Genomic DNA, 23,177 nt, shown 5'->3' with positions numbered 1-23,177 from the left:
AACAAGGGCTACCAATTGCAAAAGACAGCTTTCTGACAGCTGGTCAGCTGAGTAACAAAGAGCTGACAGCTCTATTACTCCATTCATTATCCAAATGTTTCAGAACGTGTGCTGCACTTCAGCAAAATGGAGTCAGCTGGACCTATCTGCACCTTCTCTATGTTTTTTGTTTTGTTTTGTTTTGTGGTTTGAGTTTTTTAGTGCCAATAATATTATTTCATGTGCTGAAGGGATAAAGTAGTTCACTTGCAAGACATCAATGCAAACCCATGCTGTGCTGTAAATACAAAGAGCAGTACTTTCTCCAGGTCATTTTTGCTCTAAATCTGCATCAGCAGTATTAAAGAAGTGGAGACCTGGAAAACTTTTTGCAGATAACCATAATGCTTCTCTAATGGTAAGTTTTGCATATGGAAATGATGACACCCTCAAGGAGATGGAGCCGATGACTGCATTCCTGGCAGCATTACACCTTGCAGTCACAAATCCTTGTAAAGGTGCTATACCACTTAAAATCCCCATATGGCTTACATCAGTATGTACTTTCTTAGTGTTCTACTTTGTTTTATAAAGGTGACTGTAAATTTCTGCCAAAGCAGCTGTCCTCTTTAGAGAAATTAGTTCTTATTTTGCAAAAGGGCCCTTTGATCATTGAGGCACTGGGAAAACGTAAGTAGTGAAAAGAAAAAGAAAAATGCTTTTAATGCTAAAAGCCTTGCCGTGATTTAAAAACGAAAAACAAGCAGCCAAGCAAACATCTATTCGCTTTGCATCTTCTTCTGAACAGTGGTGACTCTAAAGTGAGACTCTAGGCAAAATGTAGTTAAGTAGATGGAACTACACGTGCATGTGAATTGTATTATCATAGACTCACAGAATGACTTATGTTAGAAGTGACCTCAAAGACCATCTTGTTCCAACCCCCTGCCATGGGCAGTGCTGCCAACCACTTGATCAAACACTAGATTAGGCTGCCCAGGGGGACAGTTCAGGAGGACAGACTCCACTCAAACCTACCAACCTATCATGTTTTCAGATGTATTTGCAACTCTTCTTGCTCAGTTATTGTCTGTATTAGAGAAACCTACAGTTCAGTAACTCCAAATTTCTTATGGTCTCCTCCAGGTTCTCTTTTCCTATTTGGAATGAAACAATTGTTTTATTTATCCTTTCTAATCTCATCTTCACAGTCAGTGCTCTGCAAAGTGTCACTTCCCACAGTGAGGCTGCAGTTAGGTCTAACTTTCAGAATGCTCACTATATAAGGTAGATTGTTATCTCCATTGCATTGGGAACCTCATCTGGTTTTTGTTAATAGCCCCTTGTAACAATTTTCTCAGGCATGGACATGAAAGAAGTGAGAAAAGTGTTTTGTTGTTGTTGTTGTTGTTGTTGTTTTTTCTCTCTAGAATAAAATAAGCTGATTTTACACAAGCATATATTTCTGAGGTTTGGAGACCCATGCTGTGCATCCAGCTGCATGAAACCTCATATGATGGGATGAGAATATTTCAGCTCTGTAGCGCCTACCAGGCAAAGAGGCATGCATTGGCTTAGCGTAACCTCAGTCCTACTGAACGCTGTAGGACCAGTCATGTGCATAGCTTATACATCTTCACATAATAAGAGGCAAAGAAAACATTCCTTCAGAAATCACACAAAGTTTCTATTCATAGGATGTCAATAACAAAACCTCCGTGAGCCTGGTCTTCAACCACCGAGTTTAATTGCTGTGTTCAGGCTTATTTTGTAAGTCATCTATAAATACATCATCTATCTTTTCTTGTTACAAATTATACCTGATAACATGAAAAGAGCATCCCACAGATTTTCAGATAGTTCTCACATCTTTCCATTCTCTGTGAAAAAGAAGAATAGAAAATTCAATTCACTATTGTTGGCACTGCTTTTGTACAAAAAACCATGGGGTTCTATTTGCTTTCTTCTTGTTGTTTGTTTGTTTTTATTATTTAAATTTGAATTCAAAGAAAGCCATAGAGAAAATTAGATAAAATTCATGTCAACATTTCCTCAACTCTATTGGCTGTGTAGGGAACATTGTAAAATTCCTCCCAAAACAAAAACAACATTTAATTGATTTTGATGGGTTTTTTGTTTGTTTGTTTGTTAGTTAGTTTGTTCTTAATAACACATGGGCGAACCTCCACATTAAAACATTTGCAAACATAGGAGTTTCAGAGAAAGTTTTTTTGTTTGTTTGTTTGTTTTCCTTTTCTTTTTCTAACTACAAGGAAAGGGCTTAAACAAAGAAGCTGGAAACTCTGAGGGTACACAGAGTTAGAAGAGTTAAACAGATTGTTGCTAAAGTAAAGCATTTGCTACATTAGACAAGAAGAAATGGGTTTTCTCACATCCTGATGAGGTGGACATGATTAAACACTTGCACTACTTTCAAAGGATCTATTTGCAGCATTTAGGCACCAACAAATGTGACCCATTCAAACCAAAAATGGAAAAACGGGATTGTGCAGCTCTTTCCTCTCCAGGATGAGAATTCTGAAAACTACCTGTGGGCTCTAGAGGGAAAAACATCCATGATCCTCTACGGGGCTCTGAGCTGGCCTACAGCTAATACATATGAGTTACTTTTCCATTTTCCTTTTACTCCTTTTTATTTTTCCTTCTTCCTGGATTTTTTTTTTTTTTTTTTTTTTTCCCTTTTCATTTTCTTTTCAACTCACTTCTTGCATTTCCTTTTCCATTTTTTTCTGTCCTCACTTCCAGGCAGCTTTCACTTCCTTCCTCCTTCTTCCTTCTTCCTCAAATTTCAAAGTCAAGAGAGGGCTTGTTATCACTTCCCAGGTGTTCCCAAGAGGGATTCTGCCAAATAAGGAGGAACTTACACCATTCTTTTTGCTGCCCAGCACAGTTAAATATGCATAACTTGGGTTATTTTCATCAGCCATTTTATAAATTCCGTATTGTAATTTATCATTTCATTCGGTCTTCCAAGTAGCAAATTTGGCAGCGATTCTCAACAGCAGTCCCAAACACCTTCTTCTAAAAACTGGTACAGCAGCATTTGCCACTACTGAGTCTTCTGGTGATGATTCTTGCGCTAATGGGAACCTGTATTTTGTTAGCAGCTACTTTTCCGTTCTGCTGTTTTATCCCTCCCAGACTTCTTGAGTACAAGCCATCTGGGCTCATTTTATAGTTATAAACTGTCTAGTTACCACAGAAGATTTTAAAGATATAGACTCCTCTAAAATGACCCAGATCGTGCTCTAATAAACCAAACAGATAACACTTGGGAAAAGAAAGAAAAAGAAAACAATAAAGAAAAAGAATAAGAAAAAGAAAAAGAAAAGAAGAAAAGAGAAAAAGAAAGCCACAACGAAATATTAAGGAAACAGAAATTTATCAGGCATAAAAATATCAGTGGCTTTCTCTTTTATTATTATTTGACACCCATTTTCTTCTGCTTTTTATATTTTTCAGGTGCTTACGCATTGAATGGAAAGTAGCATGGACCAAGAGCAATTTCTTACATTAATAAGCTTATTAATCCAGCTGCTGAAGCTTTATTGAATAAAAAATATTTCTAAATAGCTAATAATACATTTTTACTGCCTTTTCTAGAATTCAAACCTTTAGTCTATCTCTGCTCACAAAATAATGCATATGACAAAATGTAGCCTCAATAGAGAAAAACCATCTGCTAGAGTTCACGAAGGACAAATTTAAGAAATCATTTCTTGGCATGCTAAAACCACATGTTGAAATCCTGTCAAGCTCAGCTGGTATTATTTTTGGCAGGATTAACCATATGAGCACAGAGATTAAAAAGCAGAATATCCCATGATTATAGGCATTGTATGTACTATCTGAACAAACAAGCAATCGCATTCCTGACATTGCAATTTTGTGTTTGTTGTATATCCCTCATCTTTCAAACAATCTGCAATGGTAACAACAATTACACTTTATAAACAAAGGTTTATGTATCTTTATGTCTTCTTTTTGGTCTACATTGATGTTCACATCCCAATTTGTAGCAGAACTCTGATTCTAGGAAGAAGTCAGAACTTCAATGTGAATGTCTGTATCAAAACCCAAACTTCTTGTCTATAGTCAAGATTTAGTTTGTTTTAGGGCCTGGTATTTTAGATCCAATACTGCTGATTTGTATGCATTTCTAGTAGTCCTCTGAAGGCTAGCCTGATTCTGGCTTATGTATTCAGAAAAATTATCTGACAAAAGTATCTTTTTATTTTTTAATGAAATAACTTATTATATACTTATTACTTATGTGCATTTAACTCATCAGTTTTGCCATCTCATAGTATTACTTCCTTTTATTTTTTAATGTGCATTGAAAGTTAGAGGCTGTGCTCCAGAAACTACAAGATACATTCCAGAAATGGGAATGAAGAGAACATCCTCACCTAGGCAGATGCGTTGAGAGTCCTGACCAGAAGGGCTTCTGCAAAATGGCTGTCCAGGGGGTAATGTGAATGAATGGAAGCCCACCAAGGCCAGCAGGCTCTTTTCTTCTATCAAAGTTTGAATTCCATCATGGTCATATACCTTCCCAGAAATCAATATAATTCAACTGTTAAATGCATTTTGTCATTTTAAGGATTGTACTTGCTATGAGGGATATGAAGTGGGGTATGTGATTCGGGAAAGACTCCATATTTTGGTAAAGGAAAATGTAATCATTCTTAGGAAGCAAAGAAAAATGGAAGTGAAGGTTTGCAAAGTATCCACACACTGAAAAGTGTGGAATTTCAGATGTAGTGTGTGCAAAGTATTTTAACTTGATTTTATGAACATGCCTAGTGTTTGCTCTTTTCCTGGAATGATTTAGTGATTTTCAGTTTAGTACTGTTCTACATAACAGGCTTTCTATTAGATGTTCACTGAATATTTAACCTATATTTTAAATATGCCATATGTGCATGTACTGCCTGTAAGAAGTGAAATTTGCCCAGAAGATGAGCATAACTAGCTTTCAGCCAGGAGGAGTGGGCATCCTAGTTCTGTATCTATCGATACTAGGAACCATTTTGGTCTGAACTCAGGTTCTAGTGGTGGCTCTAGCTATGGGCTAGTGCTAGTCCAATAAGGTACCTGTAGAAACTTTACATGATGCACAGGGATCAAGTTAACTCCCCATTCCTTGTGGAAAAGTGTATTCTCAGAATGTTTCTAGGAAAGGAAGTAAGTAATGCAATTAATCTCTTTATGGACTGAGCATTTTAAGAAACAGGCTCTCTGGCTCAAACAACACACGCTTGAAATGCAAAGCATTAGAAACTTTGTGGTCATTATTTGGCCAAGATTATGCAATTCAGCATGTTGAGTCTTTGTGTGGCATTGTGCTCTGTGCCATCACCACACTTTAAGACCCACTATGTTATTTGAATAAAAGTAGATATCAGCTGGATTTTTCCCCCTGTGTTAAAAGACTTTACACATCTAAATGCCCTTTGGACATCTTGAGATCCTGCACAGGATGATCCCGATGGACTAATCCATTCCTTCGCAGAGCTCCTAAAAAACAGAAAACAATAGCAACTACCTGACAAATGAGAGGAGTAGCATCAGCCATCTAGTTTTCAAGCAATAATGAAATAACCATTGCTTCAGTTGCCCTCAGCCTTTTCTAAGCCAGCTGGCATTGTGCTACGGGGAAATTACACATCCATTTTGATTATTTACTCTCATCTGCACTCTGTATTTCCCACCCTCCCCCTGGATTTAACAATCATTACTGTTAATAAGGGCCAGATCAGTGAGTGCTGAGGGTCCAATTCAAAGGCCAAAAAAGTTAATGGGAGGCCATTACATTTTGGATCAAAATCATGCTTTCACACCCAGACAACTTCAGTGAAAGCTATGCACTCAGCTCCCATGTCTCTCCAGCAAGAGCAGTGCATATGTATCTGCAAATATTTTAAGGAGAGGATATAGCTGTAAACCACTGCTTAGTGGAGTTTATCAACATGGAGAGATAATATCACAATGTACAGGAAATGTTAGTGGTGCCTGCATACTGTGGATTGAGTTTAAAATTTGACAATGACTCTTCCAAATTCATAGGTTCCTACAGGCAACAGTTCATTGATGATGACTGGTAAAGATAGACAGGAAAGTGGCAAGGTTAAAAGCCTCTTGAGAGACTTGATGACCAATTCTTTCCAGTTTTAATGGGAACTTGGCACAAAAACTTGCTGCCAGGGCAAATAGATAGGAAGAGCTAAAAAACTGCTGGCCTAACACTTAAATAATAATAAAAAAAATGAAATAGAAGAATTCAGCAATTTTGTTTTTACATGTGATTTTACAACAATGGCTGCTAGTGTTGGAAAGTAGTTAAGCAACATGTATGGAGGGAGAAAATTGTGTCTAAATCCCACAGTTTAGATGCTGCAAGAGATAAATGAAATGTACTCAGCGGATGATCCTTAGCTGAACACAAGCTGTAGGGTAAAACATAAGCTTCAATCAGCTCCTGCAAATAATTTGAGCCCAATGCCATAAGTGCCTTAAATTAAATCCCTCTCAACAGGAGCCAATCTAAATCATTAAACATATGTCACATAGAGATCTATAATCACTACAAGTGTTGTCTACATACCATTTAATTTACATAGAAAATGCATTGCAGTTGTTAATTTGACTATTTTTCAATGTTCAGTATCTCACAGAAAGCACATATAGTTAGAAGCAACACTTGTTTTGTCACCAAGCAAAAACTGCATGTGCACATAATTCTGTAACCCAGTTTATTGTGGCATATGTAACTGGAAGAAAGCTTTCCTGCCACACATAAGCACGCTGCCTCTTCAAGACTTCTATCGTGATTTATTACTCCCTTCAGAATTCTTCCAAGTTTTATGCCAAGCTGGATCATTAGGTAATCTGCATCTATCTTCTACCATAAAAAGGAGAGGAACTTCCCTCAAAACAGAGCCCATTAACTTCTACATGACTGTGGCACATGTTTCAGAACTCAGTGTTGATCTGAATAAATTACAACCTGTCGAGGAGTAGCGTTCTGGCTCATAGTCCTTAGAACTGTCTATGTTTTTCAGAATCATACACTCTGTCAAGTGTCATATCTTTGGAGGAAAAAGTAAAAAGAGAGAGAAGCAAATTTCCCTTTGTCAGTGTGATTCATGTTATAAAAATTTTTTACAAATCCATGGGCATCCTCATTGTTGGTGGTTTGTCCATCCCCAGGTGGGGATGTGAGTAAGTGTTGTTTTATGTTTGCGTGCTAGGGAACAGAATAAAAACAAATAGAGACTTCTCTAACACTGTTATGCTTCCTGCACCAAACGCATCTTTAAATACAATAATCAACCCGTCTTTTTTGCTTCTGTTCTTTAGTGAATGTTGAAAGTAAGTCATGTGGAAGAGTAAATAGAAGTAGCTTGAGACACTTCAGAGATACTGAGATCAGAGTCATGCCTGGCAGGCACCAGTATTTGGTAGGCACAAAACAACTATGCAAAGTGTAAAGGAACGGAGGTATATCCAAACAATAAGCCAAAGCAGCCTTTTTGTCACACTGTCTCCAGACAGCAAGCATTTAAATAGCAGGGTTTTGATGTAATAGCTTATTTTTTGAGTTACTGAAACCAATAAGATATCACAAAGGAGTAGGCACATGGTTTAAAATACTAATTTTACTGAATACAGGGGAAAAAGTTCCATTCATGCGAGGGAGACAAGAATCACATACTCTTGAGACATGAATCTGAAGAGTGAATATGACAGTTTTCGGGGCAAAGTTGTCCCATTTCTGAAGAACTTTTATTCAGCCACTGTTTTATACCCGTCTTTCTTTGGGATCTACCACATTCCCTTCAGAAGGTCTTCTTAAATGAAATTATTTACCGGAACATTTTAGTCCAGTATTTCTTTTTAGAGTCCCTGTCGAGGTTTAACAACTAGTTGCTTGATCTGTCAGTTCTCTGTCCAGTTTCTGCAGCCATGAAACGCAGCAGCTCCAGCAATTTGAAATGATCTTAGTTCTGTTGATATGGAAATTCATCATGAGATTTGCAAATGTGCAGTATGAGAAGAACAGTGCTTCATTTTAAGACAAAGGCTAGCCTTGATGTCACTTTGAACACACAGTCCTAACACATGCCTTTCAAAATATGTGAGACCTTTCAGATGTAACAAATGCCAAGAAAAAATCAAAATAGCACAAGTTATAGGAAGCTTTATATACAGAGAGGAAACCTGAGTCACATAGCAAGGAAATCTAATCTTCCTTGAGCTAAAGTTTTAATTTCATTCTAAACTTAAGTTTTCCACTTCTGATTGATCGTGATACATTGAAATTATGGCTATGTAATGGGTTTCAAGCTATACTTTATGCACTGTGCTAACTATAATTAATTACAATTTCCTTTTCATAGCAAGGCTACTTTAGGGACTTTTAGTTGAAATTTCTGACAATCAAACTATAATGTATTAAAAAAAAATACATAAAAGCTATACTTCAGGTTTTGCATGTTGGATATTTTAGGAATGATTTAATAATCACAGTATTCAATTAATGAGCCTGGAGAGGTAGTTTCCAGTTTTTCAATGAGTAGTTATTTTCTTTCTTCTTTTATTCCTAAACCATTAAAAATATATAGTAGTTTAACTGTGTCTAACACATTTGTCAAGTTTTCCACAACCAATTTCCCCCTACCCCTTTTGTAAAAGTATATATCTAACTTTTCTACTGATAATTGCAACTAAGTGTAGTATAATTATGATTAATACACATCTTATCTATAATAACAGACATATCTAACTAACTTATTAATAATTTCAGATGAAGCTGCTCCTACTGAATCATACTGTGTTTACCCATGAGGAAATGGAGTTTGTAATGCCCTCCCAGAGCCTATAAGAGATTTATCTTGCAAACTTTTGGCTTGAAAAAAGTCAATGGAAAGATCTGGGCTTCAGTCATATTGATTACCCATAATAAGCAAGGCTAGATAAGTATTTAAAATAAATAAATGAGTAAATAAAAGAGAGAGAAGGAAAACAGTCCTGCAGAGGCAGAATGTTGGACAGAACAACCAAGGAGATCTAGAATTTAAAGGAGTGTTTTCAGTGCAGCACAACCTCAGGCATGCATTGTGTAAGTGCAGAAAATCAGTAGCACACTCATTGCACATAACAAGCAAATCTGTCCAGTAATGAAAAATCTGCATAAAAACTACATCTTTGGACAGGAAACTGATAACAGCCAATGCACTCCTCACATCCTTGTTATTTCATCTGAATCACTCTTATACCATCTTTTTAATGGGAAAGATTTCACGGGAAATACTACAGCTTTGCAGTAAGAATCCGGAGATCATTGTGTACAGTAATGCTACAGCTACTTGATTTGCAACCAAATATAAAGTAAGATATGTTCTGAATTTTCATTAACGCTTGTTGATGTGCAAGAATGTGTGTTTCAGGGATCTAATTGTTGTTTGTCTTTAAGATTTTTAGGAGTCTTTACAAACTGCATTGAGACAAATCTCATTTGCTGCACATAGCCCTTGAAACACGGAAAGAAGTGCTAGATGAAAAGCAGTCTAAATGAGAAAAAGAAGAATGGAAACAGATTCAGCTGTGATAGTCTTTTCCACTTGGTTTTATACTAAATTCATCCCTGAGAATCAACTAGTAATTCTCGGCATGGGATTGCCTGAGTCTGAGAATGATTGCTGGTGCAACAGGCATTTCTGTGTGTGCCCCGGATACAAAGAACTTCATGTTTGGCTTTTATCTAGTCAATAGATTACTGGCTCAGGTATCCTGAAATCTGCCAGTGCTTCGTATATTTGGCTTGCCTAGAATATCCTGCTTTAATAGCTTTTGTGAATAATTTGAGTGAGGGCCTATGAAAACCAGAGACTGATGTACAAATGAAATGAAAAGTTTGGATTCAAAGAACATTTGGGGATATTCAGCATTAAGAAAAGTTGTGCTACAACAGGGAAGTTGCCTTGGAAAAGGATTTCTGGAGTTAGGACTCTTATGTACCCTCTAATTTACACCCTGTTATGCATAAGAATTTCAAGACTGCGTATTTCTCCATTGGATGGTTAAGCGTCACTGAGAACTCTTGGTTCCATCTCTGCATCCTAAGTATTTTCAAATCTGTCTTGTGGGAACATGAATATGTTATGTTCTTTGGAAGAAAAACAAAAAAGAAACATCAAAAGGAAAAAGGGTTCCTATAGTTGTTAGCAGGTTCAATTTTTGTTTGCATTCTGAACATCCACTGAGCTTGCATAACTTAACATTCTCTAAAGTTGAGACCAGGTGTAGATGCACTGTTTACACTTGTTACCTTAACATTTGCAAATGTAGAAGTGAATAAGATTTTTTTTTTTTTTTTCAGACCAAAATGGCCCTTAGTAGTTTCATAAGTAGAAATGTTCCAGATTTATGATTACGAAGGGAGCTTTAATTTGCAGAAACCTCAACTAAGTATTTTTTCAAGAGCCAAACATCATTATTATAAAGAAATATGGCAACTCGAAGTGGGTACTCATTAAACATTACATGTATGACTGGTGCAGTTGAGAAATCTGCCATCCTCATCCTTAAAGACAATCCTAGATAAGTCTACTTAGATATTGTACTTTACAAGACCAAAAATATATGTTGATATTTTTATTTAAAGCAGCTGTTATACTGACAGTGCAATATAAATAATATCTTTAGAAAAATTAAACCCCATTTTCTGTGTTTTCCTTTTGGATATTTGGGTATTTAAGGATGAAACTACATGAATGCTAGCATGAGAGGGACTGAATAATCCAGAAGAATGGAGGATAAATATATTTTTTAAAGTTGCAGGAATAAGAGATAAACTCTGAGAAAATCCTGCCAATTTCAACTTTCTGGCATTTCACAAACCATGTGGAACAGTCAGTGAACTGCCCCACCTCAATGGTTTACTTAGAGTTTCAAGAGGATCAAAATAGCTGACACTATGAGAAATCTGCTGACATTCACTTTTTTGTCCCTTCACTGTGCCAATAGAAGACTAATGGAGGGGAACAGTTATTTGTTTTAATGAAAATCAATTTGATCACTTATGTCTTTTTTTTTCAAGTTTATGCTTTTATTTCTCAATTATATATTTTAATTAAACACTTCATGACCTGAATGGCTTATTGCAGTCTTACCTGTATTTTCTCACTCTTTCTGGAGGTCTGCAAGGTGTCTGGTTCTACTACAACAGATTTATTTGTGCAAAAGAGAAGTAAAAAAAGGCTTGGGAAAATCTCTTCCACCAGACTGGCTGTAGTCTGAGCGTTGTCTATGAACTGTTTTGGGGGGACGGTAGGAGGGGGTGTTCCTTAGCTGTTTTTGTCAGAGGAACTACAAATCTCTTCCACAACAGAATGTTTTCCTAATAGATATGTTTTACTGTTTCAGTACAAGCCAAAACCAGCTCAGTGAGTAGTGTGTCCAAGAGAACTATGTTTTATTAATGCGTATCTTCTGGGTTCTGAGCATCTACTTCTATATAATGGCTATAAAATATAGTTGATGCTCCTCTTCGCTGAGGTGTTACAAGAAGTGCTGTCATTTTAGCCCCATCAGGAACACACTTGGCTTGGTTCTCCATCTCTGGAACAATCATATTTAAATGGCGTTTGCGCCAAACCCAGTTTGCCTCTAAATTATGCTGAAGCAAACCTTAGGGGGAAAAAAAAAGGCAGCAATCCTGGAGCCACACTTTGAGATGCTGCAAGTGAGAGGCTGTGCTGTGGAAGGGGAAGTGGGGAATAGCAGCTTTTCTGTGCTGATCCCCTTTCTCCCTGCTCTGCTGAGGACCTGCATCTCACAGGACCAGAGGCAAAGCCCAAAGAGGAAGGTGCCAAGAACTTCTCCAGTGCTGCCTCTGGTGTGCTTTTGAAGTTGAGTCAGGAAGATTTCTAATTCAGTTACTAGGTATCCCCTCCATTTTATCTTGTCTCCATAGTGTGAGAAACACCTTCAGCCTCAGGCGAGTCTACCCTAGGCAGTTATTTTTAAGAATACTCAAAACCAGAACATTCACATAATCTCCAAGAGATATCTCTGCTGTAGATCAGTTAGCTGTCGACTCTTTGGAATATGCTCCCAGAGAAACCCACTTCAGTCATTTATGGATCAATAGCTCACTGCCTTTGGGGGAATTGTAGCTGCTGGATTCCAGAAAGAAAAGAGCAGTTAACTAAAGTTAAGAGTGCAAAATGTTCTCCCTTCTAATTCTAACCTCACTCCTTTGCCACCTCCATTCTGGAAAGGATGTACTTTTGGATCCTCTTTGATCTGAGTTTATCCATGCTTTTTCAGGATAAACTCAGATTTCTTCAGCTTTAATAAAGACCTTCTGTTTCTAAGCGTCTTATGTATAATAGTGCTTAATGGGCACTCATGAAAAGAGAGTATGTGATTTTTAAAGATATAACCCTGAACTTTTAGCATAAAAAGGCTGCATATGAAATAATGCACATTTCAAAGGGCAGTCTAGGATTTGAAATCTGGCTTTCTATTTCTGTCCAAGAGCTTGAGGAAAATGTCTAGTCCTAAAGTAGTGTTATTGTGCACTTGAACTCGCAGTTTCTTCATAGCAGAGCTGTATTCCCGTGATTCAGGACTGCTCTCCACATAGGGAACCAAATTCTTCAGGGCTTCAGCCAAAAGAAGCTGTATGTCTTTCTGAGGGTCATCTGCTGTCAGAGTGAAGAAAAAAAAGTTTTATGCCTGCACATAGTGCATTGATTGCTGCTTTCCGGGAACCACAATGTCTTGTAGGAATGGCAAGGAAAGATGGTGAAGTGCTTTTTGCACAGATGTACCTCCTCTTTTAACCTAGTAACTATGTACAAGCAGGTGGCTTTTACGTTGAATGACTGAACTGAATTCAGTTTTCCTTGCTATTGGTTTAGATAAGGCCTCTATTGCTTCCTTTGGAGAAGTTACTTCTAGGTTTCCTTGGACATAAAGTAAAATTACTTTGTATCTGTAACAAATCTGACTATATTTTAAGGCATGCTAGTACTTTTGAGGTGAATCTAACTAAAGCCAGAAAGTACAACTTCCAGCAAGCTCTGCAGTGCAAGCCCATCGGTCTTCAGTCCTTTAGTCAGCTTTCTTTGCATTCTCCTCATTTACTTTTGTTTCTGTGAAATTAATACCTCTTTCTTCTTCTACTTTTTTTTTTTTCCTGCTCTAATTTTCACCTCCTCTCTACTTTCTTGTTGCCTTTCCACACTTTCCCACTTTCAGAAGCATTTCACAGTCCACCATGTAATCAGCAGTACGTCAAAATATTACAAAGAGAAGTTCTCTGGCCCTGACAGATATGTAGGAAAACTGTCTGTGAGCAAATGCTCTGAAAATATTTAAAGATACACCAGAAAGTACATCTCCCTTTCAGCAAGACTTTATAAATTGTTGCAGCCTGGTAGGAGAGATGCTCAGCTATGAGAAAATTTGAGAAAACCTACTGAAATTGATATAAAACCATTAAGGCTGGGAAAGACCAAAGATCACCCTGCCCAACCATCAGCCCACCCCCACCATGCCCACTGCCCACATCCCTCAGTGACACATCCACACGGCTCTTGAACACCTCCAAGGATGGTGACTGCACCACCTCCTTGGAAAGCTTGTGCCACTGCCTCACTGCTTTTGCTGAGAAGAAATTCTTCCTAATATCCAACCCAGACCTCTTCTATTATGACTTAAGGCCATTACCCCTCATCCTAACACTAGTTACCTGGAAGAAAAGGTTGACCCTCTACATCCCTAACAGTCATAAGTGCTCACACTTATATCAAAATATCCATGTAAAGCAGCAACTGTGATGGGCTTTGGCTTCCTCGCTGTCTTGCTGGCAGTGTTTCTCACAATGGGACTGGGCTAGGTGGCTCCTGGGGAGTCTGGAAGAGAGCAGATCAGTTTGTAACACATCATGATTAAAATATTTCTGTGTTGTATATGAAGACTTGATTTGCTACGTACCTTCACAACATACAGTATACCAACTGTGGCTGGCACAGCAGCCCTGAAGATACACAGATGCAGTGGGAAAGCATGGTGATGTAACCCTGAACTTCTTTCAGTGCCTTTTGGGGAATACATTTCACACAATATCAGATCTTGGTGTCTCTAAGGTTCATCTGCCTATTTCTGGCTCCAAGAGAGAAGTGATAAAATTCTTACTCCCTCCCCCTTGCTGCAAAAATAGCATCAGATGGGACCAGTGTTGTATGTGTAACTGAATGATTAGAACCAATTCTCTCCCTGTCCTGTATTTACCCCCTTTGAAATTAATGTTGCAATGCATGGAGAGCTGCTTCACCCAGAAAAGTGTGGTTGTGTGGGAAGAAGAATAACAAACAATATAAATAGCATATGTATTATTCTGCATTTTCAGTGCCTGCTGACTGGTCTCTGCATCAGGTGAAAACAATGAAGTACAAGCAGTAAGACAATTATTATCTAAAGCTATCAAATAGAGAGTTTGCACTTCTAAAAGCACCCTTTAGTTTCTTGCTAGTACTATCACTGTATTGCAAGACATGCATAAAACAGGTCAATCGTTCTTTACCCTGTAAAAATAGAAAAAGTTCATTATTAGAAAATTTTATAAGGCAAATTGTACTGATTGAGCTCCTGGGAAATATCTCCGCAATAACAAGCTAAAATCATATAGATCCTGCTCACTAAAGCAAATATTTATATCCTAATACACTCGACTTTTTACGTACATACGCACAGACATACATATTTTGGTCCCTATGCTTTCCAAAGGATAATAGCATAGCCGGATGCAATTTTTTGCTAGTCTGCAGGTAATTACAAGAACGTGGTCCTAGCTCTTGTCCAGAATATCACAGAATCATTAAGGTTGGAAAAGGCCTCTAAGATCACCTAGTCCAACCATCAGTCCACTCCTACCGTGCCCACTGACCACTGATAAAGACTCTACTGATTCTACAAAGTAGTCTCAGGTCCTAAACACAGCCCCAGAAGCGGATTTCAGTCATAGAGTTTTGAATCCTTGAAGTATTAGTTTGTCAAATATTCAGTGACCTTTCTAAAAACAAATCTAACCTCACAAACAAACCTAATCCTCACTTTTGCTGACTTTTTGACACTTCAGTTGCACCCTTTTCTTTCTGCACAAGGTTGCAGGTCATGAACCTGACCCTGTTTTCAGTTTTTCGATCCTGTTACACAGTTGTGGAAAGGAAAATGTAACTTTGTAACTTTCACCCAAGCCCCTGAAAGCCAGTCTGCTCTACCAGTTTGGTTGTGGATTTCTTGTAGTCTGTAGAAACGTGTAGCTACAGAGATTATAAACACAGGTATGGGGCTTTCCTGTTGAGGACCAGATCATGATTTTCCTTTCTGTGCCCATCTCTTCTTCTTATTTTTGATTTTGATGGCTGGAAATATTATAGTTAGAGCTGAGAAAAGGATATGGGCTTTCAGTATTGTTTGTCATACATCCCAAAAGGAGGAGGCCACAGCAGGATGAAGAGTCGCAGAGGGATCATGTTCCAGATTCAGGAACTGGCAGCAGTAGTGAGATGGCTGTGACACTTGGCAGGGTATATAGGATGAAATCAAAGGCATACTGGACAGGAATCAATCTGGATGAATGTGAAGATGGCAAATGCCAAGGTAAGGACTGGAGCTTCCAAAAGGCAGGGAAAAGGCTGAAGCAGAGAGCAATGTGTGGAAGAGTTCCAAAGTAGGGTTTGAACAGATTGAAGAGGGAGTGATGGTAGAAAAGTCACTCGAGCTCTCAGCTTCACCGTCTGTAAAATGAGGATGATAATAGCTGCCTAACTCAGAGGTCCCCATTGCAAGGCTAAATTCACCCGTTCAAAGAATACTAATGTGTTTAGTTTATATTCCATGCACCTCATGCAAAACCCATGCATTTAATTCCATTAAAAGCCCAGGGAGTAAGCCCATTTCAGTCTGGATTTGTAAATACAAAATGCAATTATTGTTGGTTATAGGATTGTGATTGTTAATGATTATTTCTGAGAAACTTTTTTCTTTTTTCTTCAAATTCACACATACAACAGAGTAGTTTTTAGGTCATATGTAAATTGGAGGTAATAACCAATTTCTGAAATAATCTTACGCAGTCAGTGAGATAGCTTTAAAAAGAAAGATACTTTCAAAATGTAAGTCTGTAAGTAATAATTCATTTGATTATTCTTTCCCTGTAAGATGAACACCAGCCTTAGCTCTGTGACGAGTACACTCACACTGGCTCTCTGTTGGGCACCTTATGGCAGAGGAGAAAACATCCTCTGCTAAGAGACAAGGGCAGAGGAAGTGCTTGGGATGTTTTCTAGCAGTAAGTGCTTTCAGTCCCAGCAGCACTTTCCACAACTGAATATAGCCTGCAGAAAAACCGTTTATAAGCACCATTTTGCCTTGCTCCATTCAGTCCCACACCTCAAGCAACAGAGTTGTGTGTGAGCTCATAGCAATTCAGGCAGCAGAGCTCTGAGAGTCCATGTGTGTACTGATAGGGAGCAAGGACAAAATGTATGTTAATTTGGCTTTATGAATCTCCTGCATTAACTCGACATCAGCAACGGCTTCTCTTTCGAGAAGGCAGTGACACATACCTGTGCAGTCATTAGGATTTTAACAAACACTTCTCTTCAGTGGCTAACAGGTAAGTTTTAATGAGGTTTCATGGACACCATGGTGTTCAGATGGTACTGTGGGTGGGAGGAGAGACTTCTCAAAGCAGCGGTCTGCTGGGATGTAGATGTTCAGTTGTATCTGGAAATCCTGCTAGTGGATTGCATGCATGTTGTGGGACCAGGATGCCTTTGAGAGCCTCCAGTGGCTCAAATCCTCAGAGATGAAGCAGTGCCTTCCTGTGGGCCACGTGCATCCACACTACTGAATGAGAGTGCCATCCTGTGCAAAATAAATAAATAAATAAATAAATAAGGAAAATCTTAGCTGTTTTCTGTATTTTCCCATTGTTCTTTGGTAGTACCTTTTATTATTGCAAACATTTCTTACTGCATAGTCAGCATGTTTGCTGTCACATAGCAGTCTTTTAAAGTGTAGAACCTCAATAGAACACAAACAACATAACAGCTGTTTCTTGCTTTAATTTCTGTCATAGTATCAAAATACTTGTAATTAGTACCAGTATGCTCACATCTGGATGGATGTGCATGTATGAATGGCTGTGCTGCAACTTAAGGGGCTGGAAATGCTGGCTCTAGGACCAAGATACTATCTTAGGGGATGAAAATCTGGCAGTAAATAAACATCAAGCAGCGTATTCTTAACATCTCATTGTGTCTAGTGGTGGCTTGGCCTATGGTCTTTGAAAATTTTATCTTTTATTCAGCAATTCTTTTCTCTATTTTAATAGCACAAACACTTTTTTTTCTGCCCACACTGCCAACATTTGCCACTGGTCAAAAAGTAGAAAGAATTCTCTGGTAATAAAGCACTTTAAATTTTCCAGATGACAGTTCAATAGCTGATACACACAGCAGCCTGCTAATGTGCAAAGGAGGTTAACCTCTGGTTCAGTGTATAAAGCTGGGTGCAGATCTGCCTCATGGAGCCACCAGTGAGCTGGGGAGACTTGCAGAAAATTTATTTGGGAAATCTGAAGTTTATCCAACGAGATAATGAATGTATGAGTGTCCCAGAGCAAGATCTAAATCTGAAAAATAGCTGCTGTTTTGGCATATCCATGGCAACCATTGGATTTTAGGCTGGCTTAAGGGCTGAACATGTTTTTCTCTTTCAGTCTCCTTTATGTGTCAGAGCGTAACACAGACCTCCCTCAAAAGCAGTTGTGTTTTCACACCTCTGTTTTGCAAGCTACCAGGCCTATTTCTGTAAGCCTACCTCTATTCCCACTTGGCTTTTTTGAAGTACTTCAATAGAGAGTAAAAACTAATAAGAAAAAAAAAACCAGTGCATTAAAGCACCGTTCTTATCTTAGCTGTGGAGTAGGTAAAGAAAATCTATCTGCAAAGAGAATATAGTTTTAAAAAATATTTTGGGAAGTTCACATTTAATTTTGAAAGCATCAAAATGATTGAAATCACAAAAAATCATCCATGTCTAATCAGGCAGTTCTGTATACATGAAGCTAAAATAATATACTAGATCTGTTGCACTGGGGCTGAAATTTGTTAGTGAGATATTTTGCATTGAGGAAATCCAACCAAAAAAGCCTGGAGAGACAGGTCAATAACTGCCATCAGAAAGGTCAACAACTTCTAGCTGTTGCTGTTCATGGCAGGTCTGAAAATGGGGACAGAGAATTTTTCCAATAACAGGCTTTTGAGCTCTGCCTTGTCTTGAAGCGAAATGTTGATATCCTTTGAATGATATGGAAATTGATTCAGTCATGACCTTTTCTAAAACTCTCTCAGTCCATGATGACCCCCATTAAATGGAAATATTTTCTTGCTCAGAAGGTCTGGAGATACTTTTTCAGGTGCCTACTAAAGCGTGCTTTTGCATTTTTGACATTTTACTTGTAGCTTTTTTTTTTTTTTTTTTTTTTTCCTTCAAAGGATGAATGGGGATGATGCTTTGTGATATTTGTCAGTTGGACTTGAATCCCTTGCTGTTCTCTGAAGAGCAGTCATTTGTGATTTAGATCTTGTTTCTGTTAGAGACAGATTAGCCAAGTAGGCATGTTCCTCTTTACTTTTCACAGCTAAATTAGAAGTAGGGGCCTATACAGCTTTTCTCTTCAGTCTCTGAGACATGACTCTGTAAAGTAAATGCAGAAAGTGAAATGTTTCTTCACACGCTTTGTGTACTGGAGCAGATTTATTTGTTAAATGAACACAACTACTGGTTTTCCCTTTGGTGTGCTTAAGTGTGGCTGAGGGAGCTGTTCCTTGCATGCAATAAGACCAAGTAATGTAGGTCTGGCTTTGCCTCTCCAGAGTCTGTGAGCAGCAGGGCATGTGGGATCAGAGCATGGGAATGCTCCTCAGCTGTGTCTGATGGCACAGCAACTGAGTAGTGTTAACAGCCATGAGAACCAAAGCAGCTCCTATAGGTCTCATACTCACCTTGCTTTGGGTACTCAGCTTTCCAGCGATTCAGGAGGCCAAAAACTGTCCATAATGCGTGCAAACACAGTGCCAGTGCAGAACCACCGAATCACAGGATATTCCAAGTTGGAAGCAATGAACAACATCCATCGGGTTCCACTCCAGGCTCCAAAAAGAACCATGCAAAATTCACACTCTATGCCTGAGAGAATGGTTCAAATGCTTCTTGAACTTGGTGTCATGCCCACTGCCATGGGGAGCCTGTTCCTTGACCATTGACCTTGAAGAAAAGGTAGGTCTGCCATTGCCCAGGACTAAGACTTTGGTTGGCCTATAATGCATGAAAGCATATACTGTTTCAAAGAATAATTAGTATGGAAGGGAGTTAGATGAAAGGGAGGACTTTGTCCCCTGTAAGTGCTACCAATAACCTATCTTGGATGGCAGTGCTTGTTTTTGAGATCAGAAGAAACAGCCTCATTGCTTCAGCATCATTTGTATCTTAACATTGATTTATTTTCCTTCCCATGTACAATTTGGTAAATTTTTTTTTTAAATGTTGCTTATTTAAATAAAACATCTGACAAACAGGTTCTTCATCAAATTTGTCAGTTAATCTGCTCTTTCTCTTTTAACCTGAACCTTACAATAAATTCTAGGCTTGATGTCAAGCCATTAGCAGAACATGAGAGAATAATAAATGGCTAGATTTCATTAAGAATACAAGGATCAAAACACAACAGTATGGAACAGCCCCTGTTCCTTGCAGGGGAGTTGGATTAGATGATCTTTGAGATCCCTTCCAACTCAAAAGATTCTATGATTCTATGACTGTATCTTCTGCTTTGTTTGTGATGCAAATTTATAGGCTGATTTGGCTCTTTTTACACATATAGGTCCCAAAAGAAAAAAAATCAAGCTCATATAGGTATCAGTTCTGACTTTCCCCAAACTTCACTCACAGCAGACAATGACTTCCTTCATAAACTATAAAACTGAGTTTGTTCATGGGCAGCCGGGTACTCCTTTTAGTGTTATCAGGAGAATATAAAGCCAAGTAAATATTTAGTGGCTTGGAAGAGTGATGTCAGTGGTCTCCATACTTAGGAGACCATCCCAGGAGTGGTGGGGGCAAGGAAGCAGTAGCTTTCAGAGACCCTGAATGGCATCCTGTTCAACATTTCCAGTTCAGCTTAAGGAGAATGGCTTAAGGAGAACCCTGTGGAGAAGGACTTGGGGTATCGGTCAATGAGGGACTCAACATGTTCCTCTAGTGTGTGCTCACAGCATGGGTCAGCTGTGTCCTGTGTTGCATCACAAGAGGGACGGCCAGCAGGGAGAGGGAGGGATTGTCCTCCTTTGCTCTGACCTCATGAGGCTCCATCTGCAGTGTTGTGTCAGGGGCCTCAGCACAAGAATTATACGAATCTGTGGGAGCGAGTCTGGAGGAGGCCATGAAGATATTAAGAACACTGGAGCATCTCTCCTGTGAAGACAGGTTGAGAGTATTGGGGCTGTTCAGCCTGGAGAAGGGATGGCTTTGGGGAGACCTTAGTGGGGCCTTCCAGTACCTGAAGGGAACCTGCAGGAAAAGTGGGGAGCAACATTTTTATCTGGAGGTGTAGTGATAGAACAAGGAGTAATGGTTTTAGACTAAAAATTACTAGATTTAGATTAGATATTAGGAAGACTGGCGCAGGTTCCCCACAGAAGTTGTGGATGCCCCCTCCCTGGAATTGTTCAAAGCCAGGTTGGATGGGGATTTGAGGAACCTGACCCAGTGGAAGATGTCCCTGTCCATGGCAGCGGGGTTGGAATGAGGTGATCCTTGAGGCTCCTTCCAGTCCAAACCATCCAACCACATCCAAACAGATGTGTTTCTTTGATTCTATAAGGTATAATTCATGTATATAATTATGACTATCTACCCTATTCTTATGCAGATATATCCAGTTAATCTCACCAGCAAATTAAAGCTTTTAACTGAAGTTCTCTATCAGCACATTACTGCTATGTTAATATGTATAAAAGAAGTCCAGAAAAGATGTCAAATATGTACCAAAATACTGATTATACATCTGACCTTCAGAGAAATATATCTGAATATACTTGAAGTTCATGTGATGTTATATATGCAGTTTTGATTTGTTTGCTTAGTGAAACCTTCACTATTTCCATCACTCTTCCTTGCCTTCCACTCTTCCCTCCTGCCCAGTGGATTCTTATTCTTCTTTTAGGGGAATCAAGGAAAAATTCTGTAAAAAATTGCTAATGAATTATAAATAGCTCCAGAACATATGCTAATTAAAATTAATCTCAATTTAATAGGCAACTGATTACAGGTCTGGAAAAGTCCTAACCCTGAAATGAAAAAGTTCTTGTGTTTGTGGTATGTACAGACTACAATAGTAGTTTCCATGATGGAGAAGATTTTTTGCTAACAACACCATGGCTGAATAGAATGCTATCTTAGGCTATCCAAAATAACAATCGTTTTTCACCTTGCCATATGAAATAATGTTCTGCTAATTCTAGTAAAGGTCCAAGTAAAACATAACTATTGTTCATTGCTGTCTCAAGACTAAACAGCACTATTGCCAACAGAAAGTACTTGTGTTCTTTGGTTGAAAGATGGGAAAGTAAATTTTATTGAACCAGGAAAAAAAGGTAAACTTGTTGGTATCATTATTGTAATGAGGAATTATAGTCTCTGAAATAACTGCATACGTAAAATGCAAGTCTGAAACATATATAGTAAATGGAAGCATTGCTTAAATTGGCAAAATGTCTAAAGTTTTGTTAAGGTATTGTTGTACATCATTTTAAGAGATGTTGAGAGATGTTTTGTATTTGAGTGTAACTAGAAATTACAACTTGGGTTTGATAGCCTCCAGTATTTTCATTGCTGAGTTAAAATTCAAAACAGGTTTTAATTCTGCTGTGTTTCCATTTCCTGATTGTCAGCTAATGACTGTGCTACTCCTACATTGGTGACATCAAAATTGCATTAGCTGAATACATTCTAATGTTCAGGAAATATTAAGCGATGTCTAAGGCTCAAATTTCACATGGGGAAATGTGAAAATATGTAACAGAGAAATCCAAAGTATTCTCTAGTGACTCGCACTGAATTAGTAAATTATACTTGCAAAATCAAGTACTGAAGCTGGAAATTGCTGTTCAAAGGAGCTATTTTTTTCAAATTAGCTGTGTTTGTTATGCATTCATCAAATCCCAGTACTCCCAGGCAGTTTGAATGTGTTGTTGGTGTTATATAATCTGTAGAGGCTAGAAGGAGTAGACATCCCAGTATAAGTGGGACAGCCTGTTGACGTGAAACTTAGCCACCTTCTCCATCTCAGAAAATATGAGAAAACAATCAATAATGCTTCCAAAATTTAAATCTCTACTGGAAGACTTGCTTCCATGTTAAAGTTCTGACTCGTGTCATTTATTTCATCAAGGATCAAGAGGTACATACAATTTCAGTTTGAAAGATAAAAAATAAGTTCTGACAAATTGAGCAGAGCTCAAAGAGCTGTTGCTTGACTGAAATTGCACAGAATGGGCTGGGACAACCTCACAGTTCAAACAGTTCGAAGCACATACTAAATGTTTAGAGAAAGAAGCAGAAGGCAGTTGTGCAAGATGTAGCACTGTCCTTGCAAGGGAACTTCTAAATCAGTTCCATGACAGTAGCATTAGGCATTACACCACTAGAGACATCACTTGCCACTTTGGCACAGAGTTAGAGTCTTTTGTGGGAGCAGTGTGGCTCAGTTGTGTTTTATAACATTTTATAACAAATTCAGCTTGTACAGTAATGATCTTTGAAAAAGCATAGCCATTCACCAGTGGCAAACAGTGATGCCCAAAGTGCAAGTAATGACAACAAAACACAACCCCTTCTAAGGCAAAGACCTCAAGTGGAAATTTCCAGTCAATTTCTCAAGCTGCTGTTGCTAAACATGGATTTCGTATGGCCGGGATATGTGCGCTTTAGAAAACATCCCCAACATATCCAAGTTGCAGCTCTAAAAATAGGTTAGATTGAGCAGTGCAAACAATACCAATGAATACCACTATGTTTTCAGTTGGGAACTC

The 23,177-nt window shown here is 38.4% G+C and overlaps 1 protein-coding gene across 6 annotated transcripts in view; it reads left to right on the top strand.

Annotated features, from left to right (window-relative positions):
• Positions 1-23,177, top strand: part of GRIK1 (glutamate ionotropic receptor kainate type subunit 1) — a 155,806-nt gene that overhangs the window by 57,698 nt on the left and 74,931 nt on the right. Inside the window, exon 1 of one of the 6 annotated variants that reach the window (XM_032448615.1) lies at positions 20,472-20,571. The exons of the other annotated variants lie outside the window; for them this stretch is intronic. The gene's annotated coding sequence lies outside the window, so the exon portion shown is untranslated. Of the gene's footprint in view, positions 1-20,471; positions 20,572-23,177 lie in introns of those variants that run through there. 6 annotated transcript variants of the gene reach the window in all.

The sequence above is a fragment of the Coturnix japonica genome, chromosome 1 (assembly GCF_001577835.2).
Source record: "Coturnix japonica isolate 7356 chromosome 1, Coturnix japonica 2.1, whole genome shotgun sequence".
In the NCBI taxonomy this organism is placed as follows: domain Eukaryota; kingdom Metazoa; phylum Chordata; class Aves; order Galliformes; family Phasianidae; genus Coturnix; species Coturnix japonica.
The sequence above is the reverse complement of the archived record's forward strand: the minus strand, read 5'-3'. Positions and strand labels throughout refer to the sequence as shown.